This window comes from Perissodus microlepis, chromosome 6 (assembly GCF_051167445.1).
Source record: "Perissodus microlepis isolate ML-2025 ecotype Zambia chromosome 6, ASM5116744v1, whole genome shotgun sequence".
NCBI lineage: Eukaryota > Metazoa > Chordata > Actinopteri > Cichliformes > Cichlidae > Perissodus > Perissodus microlepis.
In genome coordinates, this window is record NC_140466.1 from 15,751,327 (window position 1) to 15,765,781 (window position 14,455).

The 14,455-nt window shown below is 39.7% G+C and overlaps 1 protein-coding gene across 4 annotated transcripts in view; it reads right to left on the reverse strand.

Annotated features, from left to right (window-relative positions):
* The window catches only part of palm3 (paralemmin 3), a 33,615-nt gene extending 20,094 nt beyond the window's left edge, over positions 1–13,521 (reverse strand). For 3 of the 4 annotated variants that reach the window (XM_084931024.1, XM_084931023.1, XM_084931021.1), the window contains exon 1: positions 12,911–13,346. The gene's annotated coding sequence lies outside the window, so the exon portion shown is untranslated. The other variant, XM_084931022.1, reaches the window with a different exon arrangement.
* Positions 13,522–14,455: the final 934 nt, after the last annotated feature.

Sequence of the window (14,455 nt, forward strand, 5' to 3'; positions counted from 1 at the left end):
ATGAGAGGTGAAACGTCTTCAAGTAACTTAAAGAAGTCCAGACGCTTTTCTTTGCAAGCTCCTTTGACAATTCTAACCAGCAAGAAAACCTACGCTTATAAAAAAGGTCAACAACTACAAAGTGTTGGACATGAAACGATGGAAACAGATAAGCCACATCTGTGAGAAGAAGAACAACAGCAAGGGTTTAAAAATACTTGCAGTCAGTGGTAAAAACAGAAATTTATAGATTGCATGAAAAAAGGGCTGACTCTGCTGGAATCTGTATTTCTCATGATGCTCGCCAGGAAAGACAAAGATTTTAAAGTCTCTGAAATCTATACACCTCACTATCTCTTACGCGGGGCTGCAGGATATTCTGAGAAGGAATGAATGATGATGCAATTTTCAGAGAGGTAACTGGTCAATTGGAAGTGATTTTCATATGTGCTGGTCTCTTATCTTGAACGTAACCTGTTCCCGGGAAGATTAGGTGGGCAGAAAGTGAATCATATTCATAATCCTCGGCTGATTCATGAACTCCGGTTGTGATTCTCTTTCCCAACTGGAGTTTGGTTCACTTGGTCTGAAGCAGGGAGAACAAGTTACACACTGTAACCTATTAGACCTGGAATGTCAGTGCTACATGGATCCATGTACAGAAATGAAGCAAAGCGAATGATAGCAGGCTCTTTCTTTATGGAAGGTTTAGTTTCTTTTGTGTCACAAATAGCTCAGAAAGGTACAGGAAATACTTATTGGGAACAATTTTAGTCAAGACTGCAGCTTGACTGAATAGTGTTATCCTGTATCTGACAAAATTATCTACCAAGTCTGCCTTGCTGTGCCTACTGACATATTCTGCGCTGTTAAACTACAGTTTGTGCAGCCATTATGTCTTCAGGCAAACACAGATGGCTGAAAGAATACTAAATACCGTATATGGCTACCTACTGCTCGATGCTGCCCTCCGAGTGGTTCTCAAGACGGGCAAGCTTCTGATCACTGGCTATGTCAAACTCACCATCTGCCACACACATTTAAAATATTAAGTCTAGATGGATTTGGGGTGAGAAAAATCAGTTCCACAGCCATTAGGCTGAGCAACTGATCAAAAGCGACAGCATGGCGAGGCCTTTGTTAAAACCTTGTCATCCACTCATCAAATCAGCAGAGGGGCTGCAGAGATTAACACGGTCATCCAGAACATACATATGTATGATGAAGCTGAAGAATAATGCGCGACGCAGCTTGGATGAGTCATTGTGGCTTACTGAGTATGATTAACATGCAGGATTATCTGTTTTATCCAAATGTGAAGAAGTCAGATTGCTGTAAGAGTCTAACTGTACACACTTCATAGAATGGCTCAGTTTTAGAAGTGTCAGCGTGTGGAAACACCTCTGTGATCTGAAGGTTTGTGTGAAGTCAGCTCAGGCAGTCTTAATGTAATTAAGAGCTAACAGGGGATTATTATTTTGTACTGAAGATTTCATAATGTTCACAAAGATTATATTTAAATCTGGACTAGATTAAGGTAAAATTTCAGTATTTTTTATTTGGTCTGTAAAATCAGTGAATCTCTTCATGCCTTAAATTATGGTATGTTGGGTTGGATGTCTCTAAGGAAAGTTAACATTATACAATGTATCGACTTTGTGATTGGGCTATTAAAAAGATAAAATAATTGCATTTCATTTATCATCCATGATACACTGAACACTTCCCATAAGCCACCACTGAAAACCATTAACTTTTGAGAACTACGACTGTATAAATGAAAATTGAACTGAACCTAAAACTAAGCACAAAATGTTAAATTGACCTTTTGAACATTGAACAAATTATTTTTAATATACATTTTTTGCTACTATTTGTGCCATTTTTGTGCAAATGACAGAAAATGTGTTAAGAGTTTTCATCTCAATGAATAAATAAAGGCTTGATTAAGTTTGAGTGATGCGAATTTTGTCATCAGAGGATCAGTGCCCTCAAATTTGTTGTGCTACCATTGCAGCTAGTACTCCAGATGTACTCTTAAGGGACTTGAAAAAGTGAACAACAGTAACTGCTCATCCGTGGTGCCTGTAGCTGTTTGTGTGCATCCACAAGTGAGCCTAATCCCAGCCTCAAGCTTCAATTAAAACAAAACCAGTAGTTAAACTTTTAGTTTTACAGCTAGTTTTGTTTGGTTTACTGCAGTCGATGACAGTGCAACTTAGTCACTGCTTTGAAAAACACAGCTATGAGAGCATGATGAGTGGCCATCTAAAACCACCCAAGGTGTGCCTTTATCCACATCTTCTTAGCTGTGGACAGCTTGCAATTAAGCCCACGCACTTCCAAACACTATAGCCACTGTCCCACTGCAGGGCCAGCAGAAACTGCAAAGGAATGCAACACACTGTTCAGCATGTGGATCTAATAAAATATCCTTATTAATATCACTAAAGGTTTCAGCCGTGTTTCCCTGGCCTAGGTGAAACCTATCGAATTGACACGGAAGATGTTTGCAAAATGACCATCATGAAAGCACTGGCTAATAGCTGGGTTACCACCCAGCTTTTTGTTTGCATGTAGACTAAGTCATGACCCTGCATGACAGTTATAAAGTGTCACCCTTAAACTGTAAGATGCATAATCACTGTGCTTTCAGTGTTTTGGTATGCACAAATTCCCTCTATCTGCAGCCACGAAACACTGTGCACAGGTAGTCAAGGTACGTATTAGTTTTCCTGATAAGTAGGAAACCACTGGTTTTTAACCCTGAGGTGGAATGCACCGAGTGGGTGGTGTTACACTCAGATGAGTGAAGATTATATGTTAGATGAGGCTTCACAGGAAAGCGAGAGGGGGTAACTCGATGTCATTACAGTCATTATAACCTTTTACAGTATATTTCACTTTGGTACATGGTGCCAGTGTCATTGCAAGATGTATACTGTTTACATAATAGCTCTAGAAGTGTAAACTTGAAATGAATCTGTAATTTTAAAATGACTAAAACCTCCTAACTTGGAGGAGCAGGGCGAGCTTCAGAAATGAAAAAAGTAAGGGGAGATTAAAGAAAGCATAAAAGACAGATGAGATGGAGACATAAAAGGAAGTAGAGAGGTTAAAACAAGCGGGAGAACAAGAATTAGAGGAAGTGAAGTTAAGAGGGGGATCAGAGTTTCAGACACCTGTTCTGACAAGTCCTGACAAGACACTTGAGGCAGTAACACCACTTTTAACAGTCTACCCGCACACATTAAGTTCACACCAAGACTCTTTATAACGCCCCTGTCTTCATTCTGTGCAGACACATTCACAACAAAGCTAGAATAAAACTAGGAATGCGATAGTAATTTCACCTGCAATAGTGCACTAACAGTTAAAACTGGAAAATTGTCATTTTTCCTAGAAATACAAAAGTGACATTCACATTGTAAGTAAATTATTGAATATCCTGAAATAACCTTTGATGATATCCTTAAAACTGCTCTATTCCATAATAAATATTGTACTAAAACTGAGTTTTAAACTTGACACAAGCTTATATACTGAAACTGTTCACCAAGCATAAATTTAGTTTGGAAAACATACTGAGTACTTTTGACTATTCATTCATTAGAACCTGATAAAACCATATTGAAAATACAATTACTCTTGTTTTGTTTAGACTTCATTTAGGAGCTGATGTGAAAAGGAGGCTTCAACAAGGCTTGGACAGACTGGGCTTGTTCTTTTCAAAGAGCACTTTAGAAGCCTTGTGCACTGGCAAAATGTCATCAAAATGAAGGAGAAGACTCTTTTCTCCCCAGCCCAAAGTGGCTCTGCCTCCTCTGCTCAATGATGCACGCAGGCAGTGAGGATGTTCATTTATATTGCTGCCTTCAGGTTATCTGTTTGTGCTGCTTTGTGGTTTAATCATTCACCACTCTGTGCATTAGGAAACTGTCGACTGTGTTAACGGAAAGCAGGTCGTGACAGGTGGCATTCATGCAGCAGAATCTAATAAACAAAGGCTGCGAACAAATTCTGAATTAAATACTAATCAATTTTAAAATGTATTTCTTGGCTAGCATACTGATGATGCAGACTGGGCCAGGACTTCATTTATTTTCAAGTCAGCACAGAAAAGTCTGGGAGTAGAAGTGAGCGAGTACAGTGAAACACATCTAATGATTGTTATCAATGATTTGACCTCTTTTTGGTTACTAAAACTTATGATTGTGTTATTTTAGGATGTTCTACTCAAGTATTTTCAGACTTTCTATTCCCACACAATTCTTGTCCTAAGTACTCTCTTTGCACTTTAGGCAAGAGTGTGTTAGACATGTATTGGCTTGCTTCTGTGATCTGTCTGCTTGTGTGCCGGATTAGTGCGTGTATGTGTGTGTGTCAGGCAGGTTTGGAGAGGAATGCAGGACTGTTGTAATCCAGTCTCGGTTCATTTTCGCTATTGTCACCGAGTCAAAAGCCTGTAGGCCTGTTTGCCACAGGGCCCCATAGCTCAGTCATGACTACAGACATATTCTCACATATTGTACTGCAGCCTAAATCGTTTTTAAAACAACAACGGGACAACACATCATTAGAAAAGCAATCTGTAGATACAGTGAAAAGAACTCTTAAAAGATCTTTAAATTTCAAGTTTTGAAATAACCTAAGGATACAGTTCACTAAGGTAACAAAATGACCTTGCAGTTTTAAAGTGGTGTTTGTTTAAATTTGTTCTGGAGGATATCCAGTCACCTTGCAAATGTCTAGTCAGGCAACTTAATGTTTAACTTCCCTCCTTCCTTGTAATCATTGTGGACAAGCAAACACAATTTCAACCAATCATTAAATACGTTAAAGACAACACACTGATCCTTCAACCCATAGCTGTCAACACTCTCAGCTTACCATTATGTAAACACAATGTTAGAAATGTGACATGATTTTGCTGCATTTCATTTGGGTATTATCAGTGCCAGACTTAGCTAGGCTGATTTAGTTATTATGGTATAGTTTATCCCCGGATGTCAAACTCATTTTATACAGCTTACTTTGATCTTAGGAGGGCCAGATGAGTCAAACTTGTAAAGATGTTTAACTACACATTAAAATGCTGTGTCATGGTAGTGAATGAAAGACATCTGTCATTTGTGCTTAAATTGTAACAAAAAAAATGCGTAAAATTACAGGTGAAGTTCTGGTAGCATAGCTAGTTTTTGTTAATTCACAGAAAAAAATCCCTTCTTTTTCTGTTTTGTTAAATGGGGGCCCGTTGTAGAAAACAAAACATGTACTATAGTTAAATTTCTATAGTAGATAGTGGGGAAAAAATGAAAAAGTCTACAATTTAAGCTTCACATTTTTCAAAGTGTCCTTGCCGGGCCGATTCTGGCCCCGGGGCATTATGTTTGACAAACCTGGTTTACCCTACCAAAGAGTCTAACATTTTTAAACTCATATTTTTTAAACATAGTCATAGAGAGTTAGGGAAATCTGTCACTTAAACCAGCGGCCCCCAACCTTTTTTGCGCCACGGACCGGTTTATGCCCGACAATATTTTCACGGACCGGCCTTTAAGGTGTCGCGGATAAATACAACAAAATAAAACTAGTACCGGTACTGAAAAAAAGAAGAGTTATTCATAACACACGTGAAAAGACCCAGGAAAACCGAGTTAACGATAAAAACGATAACAAAATAACGCTGAAAACCGATCAAAACCCTGAAAACCATACATTTCACACCTGAGCCTCTACTCTCGCGGCCCGGTACCAAACGACTCACGGACCGGTACCGGTCCGAGGCCCGGGGATTGGGGACCGCTGACTTAAACAACCCTCTTTTTCAAAATTAACTTTTTCTACTGCTCACTGAGTGACTCTGCTCTGCTGACCTTTGGCGTTCCTCAGGGATGTGTTGTAGGACCTAATGTTTTCTTTAACATTCTCCTTTTAACAACATATTTTTCATCATTATGAAAAAAAAAACAGAGAAAAATGCACACCTCACATATTCTCAGACTTCTTAACTTCAGCCAACTTCAACATGTTTAGTTTAGTTTGGATTGCAAACACAAGCGCACAGACACACACTCATACTTATGTAATTGTTATAAACAGCTGCATTCGTGTGTAATGGTTGTCCATAGAGACGGCTGCTCTGGCATTGTGGAATAGTTTATTAGGCTAAATAATTAACTGCCTTATTTATCTTAAGCTTATCTAATAAAAAACATTCAACAGTTTGTGCACCTGTGTCTCCGTCTTCATCTCTGGCTCAACACAAGTGGAGTAAGCTATCACAGATAAAACAGGGTTTGCCGCTCCTCTTCATGTTGCCCTCAAGCTTTTTTTTGTGCTGATATGCTTTTTTGCCTCACATTTGTAGTCTGACCACTTCTTCTTTTTTTTCACCCCTGCCTGGTTCCTTTGCTATTGCATAGAAGTCTTTTCCTTCAGTAGTGTTTGTTCAGTCCTGATTCCAGAAGTAAGAACATCAAATAAAGCAGTTCTCCTTTTCTACCCTTCTCTGAGTTTCTTGAGTTTACATTTGGTGTGCAGGATTTCAATTAATGGCGCTTGTAGATGAAGATGAACAGATGTTCTGAAAAGAATCTATATACACATTTCTTCCTTCGTTCACACTTAGATGTGAATCTACACAGTTTTATACATTTGTCCCCTGGCCTTTGCTCCAAACCACTCCTTGGGTAGAGTACAATGTTGTTCATCTTGATTTTCTTTTCCACTTAAAGGGGCTCTATTACAATTTCTCTAACTTTCTGTCATTCACACACACACTATTATTATGTTGGATGCTCATATTTAAAGATGGCCAAAACTGCAAATAATAAACTCATTTTCTGTGTAAGTCATCCCATACTTGAAATGCTTGTGCTTAGATACTCTTACATGTGTGATGTCGGACTGGGAAAATTCATAATATAATCATCTTGGCTTAAGGAGAGGTTCAAGAGCTAAAACTGCTCATTTTAGACAAAAGATGATGCTGCACCAGGACGCCAAAATAAAATAAAAGGGGTTGTTTTGTAGATCACATAATGCTTATTCTGTGAAATACAATGAAGCTTAAGAATTAAGAGGTAGATAAGAAACCACATTAAGAAACCATGACCTTATTCACTCATATCCTCCAAATGTAGAACGAGTTATCAGACTATTACCTCCTTGGTTCCTATTTGTCACATAAATCCAAAATCCCACTCTTAATATGAGGTACATAAACTCCACATGTCATGCTATCTCAAGTCCTCGTACACCTCAGACTTTCAGTACAACCGATTCTGCAGTGGTTGGATGCATTAGTTATGGGCATGAGAAGGAGTATACAACACTAGTGGGTGATTTTGTGGAGTGGTCTGGGAGAAATAATCTGCTTATGAATGTGAATAAGACCAGAGAGATGACCTCAGAAGGAAGAGGACAGCTACACAACCCATGTCTATCCTGGCGCAGGATGTTGATATGGTGGAAGAGTACAAGTACCTGGGCGTCCACATCAACAACGGGCTGGAAGACCAGTGCTGTATACAAGTTAAGGCTGCATACAATAACGAGATGAGCAGGCTCTGTTTCTTAAGGAAGTTCAGATCCCTTACTACAAGCAGCAAAATGTTGGAGATTTTTTCCAAAAGTCCATTAGTGAGTGCAGTATACTCTGCTGTGATCTGCTGTGGGTGCAGAATCAGACCTGCTGACACCAACAGACATAATCAACTGATTAGGAAGGACGCCTCTATGACTGGCTGCAAACTGCATACTTTTCCAGTGGAGAGGAGGTCAACGAATAAATAGTTTTCCATCACTGACTCATTGTATCCCCGTTGTTTGTTAATTTAGTGGCAGCAAGTTGTGAAATGATTTTGGTCCCTTAGCTTGTCAGTTTGTGGACTGAGCCTATCTGGTTGGAAAATGTTTTGCATATGGCCAAAACTTAACTACACCACTGTATTCTGTACAAGAATATTTGGTTCTTTGCAGTACTGAAATCTATTAAAATGGTGTAAATGAATATTATTTCCAACCATATATGCTTGAAAAGTCTTTTGTAGCAGAAGTATAGGCTTGGCAAGGTTCTCAGCACTCAACATAGCAGGGTTTCAATAGCAGCTGACTCAATAACACTTTACCACACTAAACAGGCTATTAGTCAATGTATGAAGGTAATAACTCTCTTTATCTACAGAGCCAAACTTTGGAGTTGGCCATTAAAGTCTGGCACGTAACACCTGCAACTCCATCACAAGCTCTGTGTCTAGTTAGACTTATTGACAGAAATCCAGTAAGAGTGAAGAGTCCAGTAAGAACAACACCTTTCAGGGCAGGTATGATACACGCGTTTCTTCAAATATCCAGAAAGGTTACAGCTCACAATCTCTCATGGTTGCCATTAGACACAGAAAAGGGGTTTAAATGCAACTTCAAAACAACATGTTGAACATTAATTGGTATAAAAACTCGTGACTGCAAACAATTATACAAAGTAAACTTCAATAATAAGGGAACAAGTAATATGGATGGGTTTCCAGGTACAGACATCATCATGTGTTCTGGACCTTTCTTTACTGGGAGGGGCAGACGTAAGAGCATAGGACCTTTCTTGACCAAGCAGTAGTTGTACTAATTATATTTTACTGAATAGCGGACAAGGACACATACCTCTAGGCAGCAAAAGAAAACAACACATGTCAACCCCCTCTGATGATGAAAATACCGTGTTTATGCTGTGATTGCAATAAGCATTTCTGCCAGGACTAAACCACAGCCACCAAGCCCCTACAGACAAACTATGCTTGGTACATCAGTTATATTTTCAGTGTGGGATGTAGATCTGTCACTGGCAGTTTGTGCAATTCAGCTACAGGTGAGGTTCTTCCAAATTAGTTGTGAAGTGCCAGTGAGAAGATGTGGTTTACCATATAATTGACTAGACAAGAGCATCACACATTGGCTGCAGCTATGGAAGGATGCCTAACATTAGACAGATTTCTGGAATCACAAAAATGTGAGAACACTTCAGCTTCTCCCACCACAAAGACACAGACTCACCAAAAATGTGGACACAGTCCTTACAGTTTTGTTTTTTTTAATTGGGCTGTTTTGTTCAACCACTTTAGTCCACATAATCTAAAACATATCCATTTCCTGTTTTGCAACCATGCTATTCCAGTGTTTTAAACATCCAATACTTCAGATAAAGATTACCACATTGTTCAGAGTAATTGTTGCGTACAGTGTGCATTAGTGGGATTCTTTTGTTACATCTGTGCATTGCTCGATGGCCAACCTGACTTTGTAACCTAGTAACCACGACTGTGGGCTTTTTTTGTTTTGTTTTTTCTGATGTCTTGTGGTTGTATTACTTATGTTATCATCTTTGTTTCATTTGCAGATGAATAGAAACACCAAATCATTCTAGTTTCTGGAACAGAGCTGCAGCTCGCAGTTACTCTCATTGTTCTCCATTATTGATCAGTTGTTTGGTTCGTATCACCCTCCCACATTTCTAAAAGCACAAGGTTTGTCATGGAGCGCTTGTGTTGTTAATTTATTATCATATAAAGAGTAACACAAAGAAAAATCACAACTGAGACACTGATTCAGATAACCTTTTGGTTGGTTAATCAAAAGGTTATCTGGTTAATCGTTACCATTGTATGTCCATCAGAAAGGCCAGATTATTCTGTGGCGGTTCATTAACATTCCTTTTCTATGTATAAATTTGAATTTTACAAGTTGACTTTCCTCCAACGCTTAATATATGATAAAAGCCACAAAGGCACAGGTGACATCTTAATGAAGACTGCAAGCTTACACCACAATTTAAAAAGAGATGCATTAGAGGGATGTTTTAAATGCTGGCAAGCTAAGAAGCTAAAGTATTCAGACAGCTTTCAGGCAGCTCTGATATTTCTTGTTATCTCCTCAGACTCCTTCGCTGCCATAACACATTACTTAACTCCCTAATCCTTGACCGCTTGATTAATACTTTTCTTGTGCAGACAAAAGAAGGGATCTTTACTCTTTACCCAGTAAACTGAAGATAGTAAATGCTTTTCCATCCACCCCCTCCCTGTTCGTACTGTCAGCGAGGATTTTCTGAGGCTTTAAGTCATTATTATTGCAAATGAAAGGAATACCACACACAGGCGTTGATTTGAAGAGAAAAACAGTCGTCTGTGCCTAAACAAGACAAGCTAAAGAGACCTGACAAAAAGATGAATCTTATACCACTGTTGATAGCTCAGTATTAGGGTATGGCTGCCATGTGAGGCATCTTCGAAGTGACATGGTGACATATCGCTGAAACATCCTCCAAGGTCATGTAAGCAAACTAGGAAACAATATTCTACGATTAACTCTTCTTAAAGGGAGAATCCATCCTTTTACACAAATCAATATCTTCACTACTAAAATCTGAAAAGTTAAACTAGGTTATATCTTGAAGGTTATGCTGGCTTGGGCAAAAAGATTTCTAACAAGAAAGCCTGTGTTACAAACAGGGCATGTCAAGTTTTAAAAACATAGCAGTGCAAAAAGCTGGAAGGCTCTAACCAGAGACGCTTTTAAGTTCTGTTTTAAAGCTTGGCCCATATTAGGAACTAAGTAAGAATCTATCCATGTATGATGTCTTTGATGCAATACCTAATTGGTGGAGGAACTGCAGTATGAGTCATAAAGTCATAGTGGGACACAACAGCTTTGCCTAAAATTCGAATTCCAGTTGCTAAAATTTAAATACTGGTAAATGAAACCTAAACCAAATAATACTAGAATGCTGAGACCTTTCTGTCGCAATAGGAAAGACTAAAAAAAAGCTTTACATGTGACCATTATCATAGTAATCTGTTGTTTGCACAGGAACCAGCTCTGCCCATGCTCTGCAATCTGAGTCTAATTCTCCGTTTAGCCAAAATAATAACCTGAAGCAAGATGTGCATTTTGCACACTGAGATAGAAACACGAGGCACAGAGTGTGTGTGAGGTAGTACGCCCAAGCAGTACCACACAGTGAGCAGAGGGAATCATTAATCAGGCAAAGCTCCACGGAACATACTTTTAATGGAAAAAGTTGCACTTGTGTAAAAAGCTCAGCTAAAATTTGACAATGTGCTAACAATCATGGAGGAGTTGGTTTCTGGTGTCAATGCTTCAGTGAGGGGCAAAGAAATGTGTAAATCCAATCTCACTTAAACCAGGGATGGACAGACTTTCACGGAGAAATGCTGGAGGCGATTTGACAGTGAGGAATTTCCCTCCTGCTGGAAATTCATCCATCACCCAGTTTGCCAAGCAAAGAAGTGGAGGGTTTCATCACTCCCAGCTACACTTTTGTCTCCTCCCCTTTATCTTTCTGTTTTTTAATCTCCCTCTGCCTTGTCAGAGTCTAACTCTCCACTGCTCTTTTCAACAGGATTTGAAAAGATAAAGCTCTTGCTGATTGGTGTTGCTGACGACCACACAGTCTCTCCTGCCCTTTTATCTGCCTTTAACAGCCCACTCTCTCTTCCTTTTTGCACATTTGTGTAGATTTCTGCAGATTCATATAAAATCTAAATGCTCTGCAAGCGACGTGCATGCCGATCTGGCTGCTATGGTATATTGTTTGTGCATCAAAGATAAAACTTTTCAGCTGAACAACAACAAACAGGCCATCACTTTTTGCTACACAGGAGTTGGCTTTATTACTATGGCACAAAGCAAGAGAGAGACTGCTGTGACAGCCAAAATGCAACAAAGACATCCACACCATTAAAAGTATGAAATTAAAAAATACCCTTCATGCATGTTTCATTTGTGTCCACATAATGTGGAAAATTCGGAGGCTATCTTAGACAGATGTGCTGTCTGGCTTCTCACAGAAGACATTAGCGAGTTTAATGCTTATTTAAGATAAAAAGAAAACTGTCACTGTACAAGAGCAGAAAAACACAAGTTGGAATCAAACAGATGAAAATGTGACAGCAGCTGAATGCAGCACAACTTGCTCTTGGTTGACATTTCAGTCTACTTCTTTCTCCAAATGGCCTCAAGGCCCCCAGTTCTTCAACCTGACAGAAGACGAGCCATGTCAGGAGCTCCTGCTGGGCGCTCGGCTTGTAAATCAGTATACTCAGCTGCATGCTAAGCAGCCTTTGTTTGATAGGCTGCAAGTTAAATACTGGCTGTTTAAAAGCGAAACTCAGAACACAGATCCTGCATGGCTGTTGGTGAAAATGATGAAACAGCAATGTGTTCTGCTGTAAGTTGGTGAGTCATGAGAGCGAGAAAAACAAACGTGTGGTTGATCTGATATGCACACCTTAAAATCTGCCTGCTGTGTATCCGTGTGCGGGGTGTCTGCGAGCACCGCTGGTGACATGCAGCTGCAACAATAACTACAAACATGCAAAAGGATGGAGCCTCTATCTCAAACCACATTTCTTGAAGCTACTCTAAATGAACTGCAGACTTGTGCCTCATGGGCGTAATTACCCTATCTCACAAAACTGATAGAAAGATATTGGAGAACTGAGACGCAAATAGTCTGATACTTAACTGTGAAAAGTTGGGGTTTTTGGTGGTGGGGGGGGGGGGGGGGGGGGGGGGTGTTAAATGATAAAGAAGTCCTAATATGCAGGACCAAAATTTTCTCTGTGAGTTGTATTAATGTTTTTGATCAGGAGTGTCCGAAAAAAATAACATATCCGACCCTTTTAAAATTATTTCTTAATGGCTTTAGTCAAAAGGTAACTCATTAATGTACAATGCTTAACAGAGGTCAGACAAGTCAACAGCAGCATGGGCTGTCCCAACACTCTGGCTGGGCTCACTTCCACCTCTTGGCTCAAACTCAAAAGGTGTCAACCGACCACGTACACCAAACTCTTGTTGCAAATCACGCAAAGAATATTCACGGGGAAAATGAAAATATTACGCTGTTACTCACCAGCTCAGGCTTGCCCGCTTGATGATATTATAAGTCCAACACAGTGGGAAAGCTGAATTACACAAAATAGAAAAGTTTAAAAAAAAAATGCGGGAAGAAAAAAAAAGCGACCCTTCTTCCGGCTCAATCAATTTTATGAAGAGAGCAAGAAGAGTTACAAAAAATGCGACACAAACTCCCCGGGTAGTGTAACTGTACACCTGAGTAGCTTCAGCGCGGAGCTGCCCCCAAAATGTGACAGTCGTCACATGAAGGCTGGACGACGCGTCGTCAAATGTGTGAAACTTTTTACTTTGAAAGAAAATAAAGTCCTCGTCAAACAGAAAGCGCTTGAAAAAGTGAAAGAGTCCTGCCTTTCGGCGCTCTCCTGCTCTTCCAAACCCGCTTTTTTGGAGTGTATGCGTGTGTGAGGAGGACCAGAGTCGGTCTGTCCGGCGGTTACCTGACTCCAGTCATTACCGTGAGGCCAGCCCTCCTCACAACAGCAGCTGCCGCCTCATGTTTCCTGGTATTGTCGCTCTGAGTGGCTGCAAAACCGTCAAACAGCTTTCCTCAAAAGCAACAGGTTGAGATGCTTTCCTCTTTTATTTGCCGAGGACTGAGCTGTGACCTGCGGCTCTGGCTCTGATCCGTTACATTAACATAAGAGTAACGGCGAAAACTCCAGTTACTGTAGTATTTACTTTTCTTTGCGTTTCCTTGTAGCTGTGTAGCTGCACTGTATTAAACCAAGTCTCAATGCTTGTTGCATTGCTGCAAGTCGTTTAAAAGGTATGACTATCACGAAAGTCTAACCAGGGTATGAATAAAAATATAATTATCATTATTAGCATCCCTTTCAGTTTCAGTTTCATTAGTGGCAAAATTAATATGCATGATTTTTTTCTCTCTCTCTTTCTTATGTGTGCAGAGGTGGATGCTATCTGATTTGAACCCGCTGTTAGATCTGCAATACATTTACCCAGTGGCAGCCCCATCTAACACAGCTAGCTCAGCTTCCTGTCTGTTTTCAAAGGAAAAGAAGCTTATTAAAAATAACCGAACTCAGAGCAATTATAACACTTCAGAGGACTGCGCAGTAAAAGTGCAGCTAATTGCACGTAATTAGGTACCCTATATATTGTGATCCAGCTTTATGATTATTTGTGATGCTGTTCAGCTCCTTTGTGTTATGCTGACAGGTGTTTATATTATTTTGACCAGTCTTTATATTAATCACACCTCTAGCTGTGAGCTAAGTGGGTGGTATATATTGGATTGCCCAATATGTAGCTGTAAAATTAATAGACTGTAACTGCTCAGGGCTGCATTAAGCTATGTGTGTATTTATTATTTATATAGGATGGGAGCCAGGGATTAGTTTATAAAGTGTGACCCGTGGGTCATCTGCCTAAATGCTCCTGAGTGTCTGATGTAAACAGGTGCCTGAAATCAACTAATTCAGCTGCATTCTGGTTGCTTGATGGAAACACGAGAGGCTGTTTGGAATATTAATAAGCAAATGAGACAAGGGTAATGTAGGAGTGGGTTGCACATTTATTTGGA